At 48.7% G+C, this 12,382-nt stretch overlaps 1 protein-coding gene across 2 annotated transcripts in view; it reads right to left on the bottom strand.

The window, feature by feature from the left end:
* MIDEAS (mitotic deacetylase associated SANT domain protein) overlaps positions 1–11,605 on the bottom strand; it is a 68,921-nt gene extending 57,316 nt beyond the window's left edge. For both annotated transcript variants that reach the window (XM_019640378.1, XM_019640379.1), the window contains exon 1: positions 9,247–11,605. The gene's annotated coding sequence lies outside the window, so the exon portion shown is untranslated. The remainder of the gene's footprint in view (positions 1–9,246) is intronic.
* Positions 11,606–12,382: the final 777 nt, after the last annotated feature.

Raw genomic sequence — 12,382 nt, 5'->3', positions numbered from 1 at the left:
AATAGACAGAGGGGGCTAAAGGGAGGTAATTGGGTTTGTTTGAAACCTGTCTTAAAGCTGTAGCTTTAAGTAATCACCTTCACCTTTACTTAAATGATATATTTATTTAGGGTGGCCTGGTTAGAGTTCACGGAGGGGCAGCAACCCCCATTGTCATCTCTTGGGGATCTCCTGCCCTAGACATCACTCTTGGATGTCCCACAGGCATCTCCAACTCAACATGTCCGAAATTAGACTCATCGTCACTCCCCTAAATCTGCTGCTCCTCCTATGTCTTAAGTAGAAAACTGAGCAAACACTTTGGCTTCTCCCTTGCTCTACATATTCGATTGGTCCTCAAGGCCTATCGACCCGGCTCCCTTGACACCTTCTTAATCCAGCTTCTCCGTCCCCCACTACTCCTCCATCTTGCCCCAATGACCGCAATGACCTCCTCGCTGGTCTCTTTGCTGCCCATCTTCCTTCATCTCCAGTCAATCCTCCACATCACAGCTGAATGATGAATGATCTTTCAAGAATAAAATCAAATTCTCCTCTCTCTCTCTCTCTCTCTCTCTCTCTCTCTCTCTCTCTCTCTCTCTCACACACACACACACACACACACACACACACACACCATCAGTCTTCAGTGGCTCCCCACTCCCCACTCCCCACTAAGAGGTAAGGTCCAAACCTCTTAGCTGACACAAATGGCTGGCCTACGACCTGGCCCCTGCCTGTCCCTCTCAGCACCAGTGTTCCATCACGCCCCACTACTTGCAGTTCCTAGAGCCAACCGTGTTGTCACACCTCCACTGCAGGCCTTGCCTTAGGTGCTCCCTGTGCCTAGAATGCCCTGACTCCCTTTGCCACCTGGTGGATGCCCACTTGCCTACTCATTTCTCAGGAATTAGCTCAAACATCAGCTCCTCCCGAAAGCCTCCCATTCGTTGGTTCCACAGCATTCACTAAGCACAAGTACCATACAAGGCACTGGGGCCATCCTGGGCCTTTCCTAATATTCCTCTGTCCTCTAGTCTGGCAGAAGTGACCAGTCTGTCCTCCGAGCCCAGCAGACCCCTGAGTACATTCACAGCGACACCCGTGGCACTAGCTGCTCTTGGCTTTTGTGCGTGTTGGCTTCCCCCTTAGACCATGGGCATCCTGAAGGAAGAGGCTGTATCTTTTCTTTCTTTGTATCCCCAGTACCTACCACAGAGCTAAAGCACACAGTAGGGATTCAATAAATGCATGTAGCATGAATGAGGGAAAGAATGAAGAATGTGAGGGAAACCACCCAGTAAACCACAATGGACAGGGTGACTACTGCTACTATAATACTATGGAGGGTTTTCTTTTTCTTCATAACTGGGGAGATTAGATCCTAAACGCTAACAAGCCTCCTTGGAGATGGCAGAGGAAATCCTGAACCTTTTACCACCTCTAGTGCAAGTGGAAATGGGGGTTAGGGAGTGGCTGTTAGCTCCCAGGTTGTCCCAGAGCACATGCTATTGGGAGGTCACGGAAGAGTGGGCACAGATTCATACAGAAGATTCCTTGCAGACCTCTTACAAAAGCCTGCAACAGGGAGCTGGGAAGGGGAGAGAAGGAGAGCGGACAGAGAGGGCTAGGGCCTGAGAGCAGAGAAAAATGTCTGCTACGTATGGGCACTGACCTCTCCCAGCCCCACACCAATGACAAGTCACCCCAAGCACAAGGCCTTCAACGGCAATCCTGGGTGACACAATTAGTTTAAAACCCACTCCATGGATCTCCTCTCTGTGACACCCTGATCACCTGTCCTAAGAGCTTTTCTTGCTTAACCTCATGTGGTTATTTCCTAACTTATAAACCTGCCACCTATTCAGGGGCAAGCATGAGCTAAGAGCCCTGAGCCTGCTGCTGCCTCAGGGATCTCAGAGTATAAGCATCTCAGCATGGTGAGTGAGGCTAGTATTTAAACATATGCATATTTCATACTGCATAGCCCCCAAATTCAAGCCAACCACTTCATCTGGTGTTCAACCTTAGAAATTGCAGCTTCTCCCAGAACTGGAGGAACAGGCCAAGATGAATTTAAATATCAAGAGCCAGTATGTCTGCCGCCTACCTGGTGCCCTCCTAAGAGACTTCCAAGGTAATCTTGATTATATTCTTATTTTTCATCTTACACACTGACATTAGAACCTGGCGCCTGAAAAATGCAACTCTACCAAATTCCATTCTCCTAGGTGCCAGATCCGTTTTTCCTTCAGGGTACAACCTATGTCAGAAGCTGGACTGCCAGCCTCCTGGGGGGAAGGGGCAGATGAGACCCCACTTTGCACCCCTCGTTGCGCCACACATAATGTTGAGAGCTTTGCAGCTGTTCCGTAAATGCCCAGAGAGCAGCCTGCCCTGCATTAACTGGCTGTTCAAAGGGTACCAAGCTAGTCTGTGTTCCTGGGTCTTCTCGTGGGTCCCTCATGAGACGACTGGGATCTTAGGAACTGGGAAGTTTCCTCCTTTTCCTCAGTGTTGCCCAACCCATGTTCAGCACTTAGAAAACTCTAAGTAATCTTACTGGCCAACTGAGGCTGGTTAGGAGGTTTTAGGGACCCATATGGGTTGATAGCAATTAAGAGCAACTAAGATTGCAATGAGATAATACAATGGTAAGAAGTCTATTTAAAAAGCACCCCAGGGGTGGCTGGTTAGCTCAGGTGGTTAGGGCGCAGGCTCATAACACCAAGACTGCTGGTTCGATTCCCACATGGGCCAGTGAACTGCGCCCTCCACATGACTAGACTGAAAACAATGACTTGAAAAGCACCCCACTCTCTTCTTCAACACGGCCCCTCCACCCTGTTTTTGTTTATTTTTAAGTCTCTTCTTTTTACATCTTTGTGTACTGCCTTAAGGAAACTGAAGAGATGGAGTCCTTGGTTTACAAATATACATGCTGGAAGTGCTGATTGTGGTGACTAAGATGATTGATGCAGGATGGCAAATGGAAATGGAATGTGGGGTTTGTGCCCGAATCTTCCATTCAACAGCTGTGTGTCCTTAGTGAAGTCACTTATCCTCTTTGAACCTTAGTTAAAAATGAGCGCATTACCATGGGATTATATTCTTAACCTCAGGATTCTCTGAGATGGTTTTGCTGCAGTTAGTATGAACAGGGGCTGGAAGAAAACAGTCCCAAAGGTCGTATTCAGTTCTAAAAGTTAGCTATTTGGTGAAATAGCAGATTCTAGAAAATAGTGGTTTACTAACTGCAGTTTATGCATAACTTTTCACAGTTTTCTATGCAAACTCCAGCTTCACCCATATACATTCATCAAGACTTTTCAATTAAAAGTGAATTCAGCGTATTAACTGCAATGTTGTGCATAGTAGCAAAAGACTGGAACCCACCCAAATGCTCTTCAGTAGGAGACGAATTAAATAAATTATGGCATTCTCATATAGTGGAGAACAATTGAGCCATTGGAAAAAATGAGGCAGCTCTATATGCACTGATACAAAACAATCTCCAAGACACATTAAGTGAAAAGCACAGAAGGCAGAACCCAGTCTACAGTACGCCAGCGTTTGTTTGTATGTTCATATTTTCTTCTGTCTGCAGAGGCTACACCTGGCAGCATAGCTGAAAAAAATGACAAACTGTAGTTGCCTAAGACAGAGACACTGAAGGTTATAGGGACCATTAGAAGATGGGAAATTTATATTTTCAAAGTTTTGTGTTATCAAATTTATCAATATTTCCTTATGACTTCTGCTTTGCATCTTTCTTAGATGGCCCTCCTTCCCTCAAGCTTAAAACAGGTATCTATTTTTCTAATTCTATTGCATTTATACATGTGTGTATATGTATGGTAATCTCTTGTCTATGTTGAAATTATTTTTGAGACTTACTTTATACTGTATAACTTATCATTTTTGAATTTTGAGCTATATGTATCACCTTTTTCAATAGAAAACTGGGGGGGAGGGGGAGGTAGACTCTACCAGATTTTATTTTTAAATAAAACAAAATTTTAAAGGAATCTGGCTTACAGAGTGCATTTTATGGTATGTAAGTTATATCTCAATTTAAAAAGGGAGAATTTCGTTTATATGGCAAAGTTGAGATTAACAGCGTAAGAACTCAGTGGAGACAACAGAAAGCACCTAGTCAAGCCCAATGTTAAGGTTTAGCCAGGATCACCCTAAGACTCAGTTCTGTAGTTTGGCCTAATTTTGTAGGTTCAATACCTGTTTGGGCAAAACAAACCTGCAGCCAACCAGGAAGCATCTCTTTGCCTTCCTCACAGGTCTTGCCTGAGACCTTCTATCAGTCTGGTTCCCTTCAGAGGCCAGGCCAACCCAGGCAATAAACGCTCTTCCCTGATTGCTGGTGCTCAGGCATAGGATCCTGTGGGGCAGGTCGACTGGGCCCAAATCAGGACAAGGACGAGCCAGTGCAGAAGATGGACAGACCCTGTTTGGCACCCAGGGGGAAGGGGTGCTGGAAATGGAGCAGAACATGAGGTGCAAAGCCAGAAGGTCGCCAAAGAAAGATTAACAGGCAGAAGGAGGCAGGGTTGGGTTGTTCAGAAAGACCGGGAACCACAGTCCTTGGTGCTTGGCTATGCACAAGCGGACAATATTGTTATACATATGATTATCATCATCATTTACTGGGACTTGCTATGAGTGGAGCACCAGGCCCAGGGACACAAAGACATAAAACAGGGACTTCCAGTTTAATTGAAAAGCGATCATACTGATCTACCCAAAGGCACATTTAAGAAGCTGAATAGGGCCGGCCGAGTGGCGCGATGGTTAAGAACTGGCTTGGGACGCCAGAGGGCCCCGGTTTGGATCCCACATATGAGGGCCAGTGACACTGCCCTCTACAGCTAAGATGCTGAGCAACAGCTCAACCTGGAGCTGGGCTGCCATGAGTCCCCAACAACGGGGTAGGCTGCAGCCCCTGTGGCAGTGGGTTGCCATGGGCTACCGTGTGTAGCGAGCGGCCAGCAGCCACAGTGAGCGGCCGTCCAGAAGCCGGCGACTGATCTGCCTCGCCCGGGAAGAGCCCAATGATGGTGCCAACTTGGGCCAGTGAAGCGACGCCCTCCACAACTAGACTGAAGAACAAAACGACAGCAACTTGCCTATTACCCTTCCCCAATTCCCCAGAGCTATTCCCATCCCCCCAATTCCCCAATAAAAATCTTTAAAAAAAAAAAGAAGAAGAAGCTGAATAAAGGGTATGATCAGAGCCCACAGCCCAAAGGAGAAGCTAAAAATCCTTGGACTGTGTTTTAAGGTTTTCTTCAGGTTGGAGTTCCAGTGGATGTTACTAAAATCCCCAGCTGTGGGGGGAGGAGGGGAAGCCCACAAGGTGGGACAGGGGGATTCTGGAGGAGAACGTGAACAGAAGAACTGGAAGGGGAGCGAGACTGAGCCAAGTGAAAGAGAGGAAAGAGGAGGCATTCCAGGCTTCCAGGGAGGCATGGAAGGTAGGAATGCTGCCACCAGCAGTTTGGACAAACACAGAGTGGGTCACTGGGTCAGAGCGGAGGTTCAGGCAGGAGAGCAGCTAAGGCCAGACCCCTGTGTAGAAGGCCCTGACTGCCAGCCTAGAAGCTTGATCCTTACCATGCAGACTGTGGGGAGCCATTGAAGGTTACTGAGCAGTAGGATGACCCTTGCAAACAGGCATTTTAAGTGAGATTACAGAGGAGCCCTTTATCCCAGCCTTATTCAAAGCCCTGTGTGTATTTCAAGTGGGCTTGAGACATAAAGTCGTAAAGCAGTGCCCTGTGTCATGTAGACGAGGGGGGAAAAAGGTTGAAGGGTCTCACAAAGAGATGCTTCAGTGAAAAAGAGCAATGGGGGGGGGGAGCATATTTTAAAGAAGGAAACAAATGTGCAGGACAGACCTGCTAGGCCTCTGGAAAAAGGCAGCACTTTTCTTCAGAGCCTGGAATGCCCTCTTTTGGCTGGGGGGTGTTCTGCCTCCTTTTTTGGAGGTTAGTTGAGATGTCAAAACACCGGACTGTGGTGTAGAGAGCGAGGCAGCTGGAAAGAGACTGGTTGATGAACAGAAATATAAATATCGGACCTAGAGAGCATAAAAGGCCTCATTCTAAAACCACTCTTTTGCAGGAGAATTCGCCATCTGCCTCTCTCAGGGGTACCTTGGAGTTTTTGCCAGAGTTGCTGAGCTCCCTAATTACCTCCAACTGTTTTTCCCCTTAAGACAATAAAATGATTTTTAAATCTGTCAAGTTTTGATTCAGAGCTTTCTCAATATTGCTCCTAATTGTGCATAGTGAGGCAGCAGACAGGGCTGCTGGGAGGGGGTGAAGGGCATGAACTGGGCAGCAACTTCAGGCCATAAACCAGCATTTACGTAAGGTGGGAGAGGAAGTCAGGATTACGTTTCCGGCCTTTAACTGAGCTGTGTACAACCAACTGCAGGACAAGCTCATACAGAGGCAAAGCCGAGCAAGCCAGGGGCAGGGCCTGAGTTATGCACAAAACCCAGGCAGGTTGAACTGAAGATATGGGCAGACAACTGCTCCAGGTGGCTCCACAAAACCAGGGAGTCGGCTTCCTTCTTTCTCTGGCCTTTGCAAGGGATCCCTCTCCTCTGCTCTCCTGCCCCCACTGCTGGAAGGCCTTTGGACACTTTTAGTCTCTGCAGGTTCTATATAAAAACAAAGGATTGCAAAGTCAAAGCTGTCTTTCCTTTGGGGTCAGAAGGGACTGCTCCCATCCCGTCCTTCACGACCAGCGCTGGGCCCCAGTAGACCTTAGTAAGGCAGCCCAGGTCAGCCCTGGTTAGCCCAGCTAACCAGGATCTTGACAGTCAAATCCAGTAAAAACCCAAATGTACCCAGAACAAGGGGTTGTGCAACTCACGGGAACTCCTATCATGGTCATGTTTTTGCTTTAAACCTCATTCCTCTGTGGCAACTGTGTCCATACATCCCAGAATTTCCAGAAATGTTCTAATTACACATGTTTTCCCTCTGGAAGCACAAAGGTGTCTGCCAGGGACTGTGCCCTACTGTTTTGGATTGATGAAAGGTCACTGTGCCCATGACACACAGCTGACACAAGGCTGCAAAACAGTATTTTCCTTCCAGGTGAAACTCAGTTACTTGGTTGAGGAGAAGGCTAGACACAGAGGAACTCCAGTGTGCCAGGCCCATCGGTACCTGCCACTCTGAGAGGCTGCCCAAGCCCTGCAGTGGGGTGGTGCCACCGAGCCCACACTACCCTTATACAGTACTCTCAGCAGGGCTGGGTGCTGCCCTGTGAGTCTTTCACCTAGGGCAAGGAGACAGCGGGTTGAGATTTGAAATGTGAGAAGAGTGGCTCTGCAGGCAACATGTACATGCTTTTTTACTGTGTTTTAAATCCCTCTATTACAGTTAGCCACCTCTGAAGCCCTGAAGGAGAGCCTGTTGCCTTATTTCCACACTTGCAGGCTTAGCTCCCTACTTGCAGCATGGCAGCTCAGTTGGGCGTGAGGACCCCCACCTTGGCCTGTACAGTAGGCCTTGCTCAGGAAGTGGATCTGGGGGCTCCGCTGGTGAAAATGTACATGAGTCACGCCTCTACCTCCCCCACCCCCACCCCAGACACACACAGTCTCAAAGCCCCAGCACTTTTTCCTTTGCCCAGAACACAATAAAAGAATTCGGACCCACCTACTAAGTTTGTGCAGCTGACACTTCACGGCTCAAAGTCTAGCTCGCCAGCCAGCTCAGTCACACATGTCTGATGTGTCCTCTTTGCAACCAGGCCCCAATCAAGCCGCTGTGCAATTCTGATAATCCAAACTGCTTTCCTGTTTAGGGAGACTGATAACCATCTCCCATCTCCCATCTCCTTTTCCTGCTGACGTCATCCCACATTATCTACAGACACGAATAAGGGTACAGCTCCTGGGATAGTTTTCAGGCTGCCTAAGGTGGGAGTGGAGGGATCCTGCCCTCCAAGGTCCTCGGTTAAGGAAAAGGCAAAGAAATAAATCACCTAGCTAAGGTTAAAGGCCAAAGAGAACTTGGCCACTGCAACTCAAGCCCAGATCTGTCCTGGGCATTTGCAATGCAAATCTGCTATTTGTTCCTTGCCCCCGAAGTCTTGCACAATAGCCTGTGTATAAACATCCACGCCAACAATGCCTGACTGTGCAATCGCGCTGTAATTACAGGCCGGCAGGAAGCTGCTGCTAGGAACAGCACCATTCAACCTCTAGCCATCCCGTGTCGGAGTCTCCACCGCACGGACTTACATTCCTGCACACACCAACACGTCCCTGCAGCTGCCCGGCCGCTGTTGCTACAGTTGCAGTCTTCCAGCCCGGGGCCACCTGCCCGGCCCGCCAACCCCGGGTTACTTTGCAGGGTTGTCATAAACTCAGCTGTTCTTTTAAAAACCCTGCGCCACGAGGCTACCGAGAGCGGCGGGAATCACCATCAAAGTTCCCCAGCACATTCCTGCAGCCCCAGCAGTTTCAGAAAACAGAAAAGAGCGACATGCCACGGAGTCCATTGGAAGCAGGTTTCGGAGTTTTATATAGAAAACACTCACATATGTACGTGGGTGTGCTGACAGTTTTTATGGCTAAATTGCAAAGTGTTAGGCCTTAGTGATTACTGTCAGGTTCGGGACGTGGTGTGGGAGGAGAAAGGGTGGGGAGTTAGGAGGGATTTGTTTGAAAGGGGTTTGAGGGCAATTCTGGTTTTGCTTTTTGGAAATACCGAGGGTGGTTGTCCCAAACTTCCGACTTGCTGGTCTGCTCTTCGTCCCTCGAGGGCCGAGGAAAGAAAAGTTGGGGGGAAAGTTCCTGTAACTTCCTTCCTGCGACCTCACTGGGGGCTGCGAAGAGGAAGGGCACGTTTCCTCTGGAAGTACCAGGCAGGGGCTGGGGACGGCGGTGCCCCGCCTGTTGGGCTGGGGGCGCGCGTCGGAGGACTAACCCCGGACGCAGGCTGCGGGAAGCCCCTTCCCTGCACCCCCCCTCTCGTGAAAGGAGCCTGGAGCCGCCTGCAGCCCAGGCTGTTTTAAGTCCCGCAGCAAATTAGCAACGACTGGGGAGCAGCCCAGGCCTCCGACAGCGGCCACCGAGCTCCCTCCCGGCAGCGCCCGCCGCATCCCGGTGCCCAGAGCGGCGGGCCCTCCGCATCCCCGCCCGCGCGGCTAAGCCACGGCCCGGACGGTTTCTGACTAGTCCCAGGGCGGCTCCCTGGCGGCGGAGGGGCCGCCGAGCCCGCGGCTCACCTGTGCGCTGGATCCCGCGGTCGTTCTGAGGGGTGCAGGGCGGGGACGACCACGGCCTGCAGACTCAAACTTTGTTGCTGTCGGGACGGCGCAGTCGTCACTTCCTCGTGAAGCGGGCGGCGCGGACCGGGCTGTAACCCAGCAGCTCGCGCGGTGGCGCGCCGGGCCCTGCAGCCGCCCGCAAGCAAGTCTAGGGCCCCGGGCGCAGTCTCCCCAGCTCTGCTCCTTGGGCTGCAGGGAGAAGCGGCAGCCGTCCGCCGAGTTTGCACCCTTCTAGGGAAAGCTCGCTCCAGCCGCGTTGTTTCTGCGCGGTAGAAGTGCGGTCCGAGCCTGTTCTCCCGCTGAGTCTGGAGGTGATGTTGGGGTTCAGGGAAACCGGAGAGCTGGGGTTCCAGGAGAAACACATCCAACCCACAAACAAAATGGTGGGGGGAGGAAGAAGAGAAAGTTTTTCAGTTTGGTATTAAGCTAGAAGATCATGTCAGAAAGGATAGTGCTGTGTTTTGCCAAGTAACGCCTAAGCAAGGCCTTAAAACACTGGTCTTCTCCCCGCATTTCCTCAAAAGGTTTGCACGCTTGTCCTTCGTCATTTCCACTGGTGTTAAGTGTGCAGGACGTTTACATACCATTCTTCAGGGGTCTATTCGCAGCCCAAGTGGGAGCAGCATAATGGTTTCTATTCTAATCCTCCGCAATTTCCACCTCTTCCTTTACACTCAACACAGATCTCTGTGGGGCCTGATGCATTCTGTGTTTGCTCACGGGCCAAAAGTGACTTAGAGCGTAGGGTGGAGTCCTGAGGAGAGGAGCTTCGGGCAAGAGTCATTCTGAAATTTATCGTTGCCCCAAATAAATTTGCTCACTTTATTAAAAACTACAACAACGGAAAGACACCTTTTTTATTTCTGATAAATAGCAACAAAATAGTTACAGCAGTCTGTAGGGAAGAATTCCTGACCCGTAAAGCTGGAGAGAAAAACAGAGTTAGCCTTTGCTGTGGCTTAAAAAAAAAAAAGCAAGCAGACATTTGAAACTGCAGTGGAGGGCTTTCATAACAGAAACATTAGCTTCATTGTAGCTTGTTGTGGAAAACAGGGAGCTTTTTAAAAGTAGTTCAAAAGCATCAGTTAGGGCTCAACAATTTTCCTTTTTTCCCCAAATACTGCTTTCACTAGCACATTGACCAGATCACAGAACCTCCCGTTCCAACGTTTCATCTTTTTACTAAAGCACAGGAAACCATAGAGTTGAGTGAAGTCTTTGTCCAGTAAGGTGGATGTGAAACTAATGGAAAGTGTCATCTGGGAAATAATCTACAAGCCTGCGTTAATACCGAATTGGAAAGCCACAAACGCAGACTCACCCAAGACTGGCAGTATAAGGATCAGAGCTCTCCTAGCAACACGAAATCCCCCACACTGCAGCCCTTATGCGCCAGTTTTTATTTCTACTGAGACATTATTAATGGCACAGTATAAATATAAGATGTATCCTGTAAGAAAAAATAATATTGCTTTGAGAAATAAGTGCATTATTAGACTTTCAATAGTTATAATTCTCTGAAGTTTTTATGACATCGTACTGTTGGATTAAAATGGTGGAGGGATTGCCCGTTTCAATTTTGGAATAGATAGAAGTGGTTCCGTAATGAATTCTGCTTAAGGGAAGCAATGACATAATCAAGAGGAACAAACAGAGAGAATATGTCACCCAGACTTCCAAAAACAATCATGTGATACTCCATATTCTATGCTAGAACAAGAGCAAAATATTTCTTTGTTCAGTATTGGGATTCCGAATTTTTGGTCACAATTTCATGAATATTCAACATTTCTGCATGCCCAGGAGTAATTAGCCGAAGTGTAAGTGTGTGAAGGCCTGACACGTATATGCACACACATGCATTGCTTTGTCTCTGTATAGGGTAACCTTTGCTGGCATACCACAAAGTGTGGAAGCTGTGGTAGGCAGCCTTGAAGACAGCCCCCTGCTAATGATCCCCTAACTCTTGGTATTCATGCCCTTATGTAATCCCCTCTTCTTGAGTGTGGGCTGGACAAATGGACTCAGTTCTAACCAATAGTATATAGCAGAAGTCATCTGATATCACTGCTGAGATTAGGTTTTTAATAAACCTGTAGCTTCCATCTTGGGTGCTCTCTTTCTTTCCTGCTCTCTCTTGGGTCACTCGCTGGGGGGAAGCCAGCTACCACAACCTAGACAGCCCTGTAGATAAGAATTGAATCCTGCCAACAACGACATGAGTTACCTTGGAAAGGGATACCCCTCGCCATGCCGACTGAGCCTTCGGATGAGACCTTCGACCCTAGCCAACAGCTGCCTCATGAGAGCCTTTGAGGCAGAGGCATCAAGCTAAGCTTTCTGGATTCCTGACCCACAGAAACTGTAAGATAATAAGTGTTTGTTGTCTTAAACGGCTGTATCTTGGGTTAATTTGTTACACAGCCATAGATAATTAATGCACAGGCCCAAAGGGAAGGCACTGTGGGCCCAATGACAACCCCACACAGACTTCCTGGTTCCTCACTTGGAAATCAGAACATGGAGAAAGAGGCAGTTTCCTGGATCAGACCTACGTGTAACACATAAATCCTAAGAACAGAAGAAGTCCCAGCCCTCACTCCTTTTGCAGAGTAAGGGTCATCCTTGAATTTAAACTAGGTCAGAGGGTGTGGGCTGCAGCCCTGGTATTGGGCGTCACCAACCTGGGAGTACATACAGATGTCTTTGTGTCACAAGAATTGATATCTGCCCAGGTGTCTTCTTCTTCCTCCTTGGGGCATCTACCCTGATCTCCAAGGCCTCAGCACTATCAGTGACTATGGGGTCAGGCCATAGTCATAGAAGGGGAACTTGAAAGAAGAGCCTTCAACCCGGGCAGCCAGAAAGGATAGGCGATTTCAGTAGAGGGTCTAAATATTAGAAAGAAAGGCTATGGTCCTGCAGCAGAAGAGCCAGCCATGGACTATCTGATAAGAATCGCCTCCACGCTGCTTCCAGGGCTACAAAGAACATTCTGTCCACCTGATGGTATCTGTCTCTCGGCATCATTTCCTCTCCGACTGGAGCAAATTATTTACTTTAAAAACATAAAACAAACTTCTGGAAGCAGGAA

The sequence above is a fragment of the Hipposideros armiger genome, unplaced genomic scaffold (genome assembly GCF_001890085.2).
Source record: "Hipposideros armiger isolate ML-2016 unplaced genomic scaffold, ASM189008v1 scaffold_49, whole genome shotgun sequence".
In the NCBI taxonomy this organism is placed as follows: Eukaryota; Metazoa; Chordata; class Mammalia; order Chiroptera; family Hipposideridae; genus Hipposideros; species Hipposideros armiger.
Note: the sequence above shows the minus strand (reverse complement) of the source record. Positions and strands in the feature narration are given on the sequence as shown.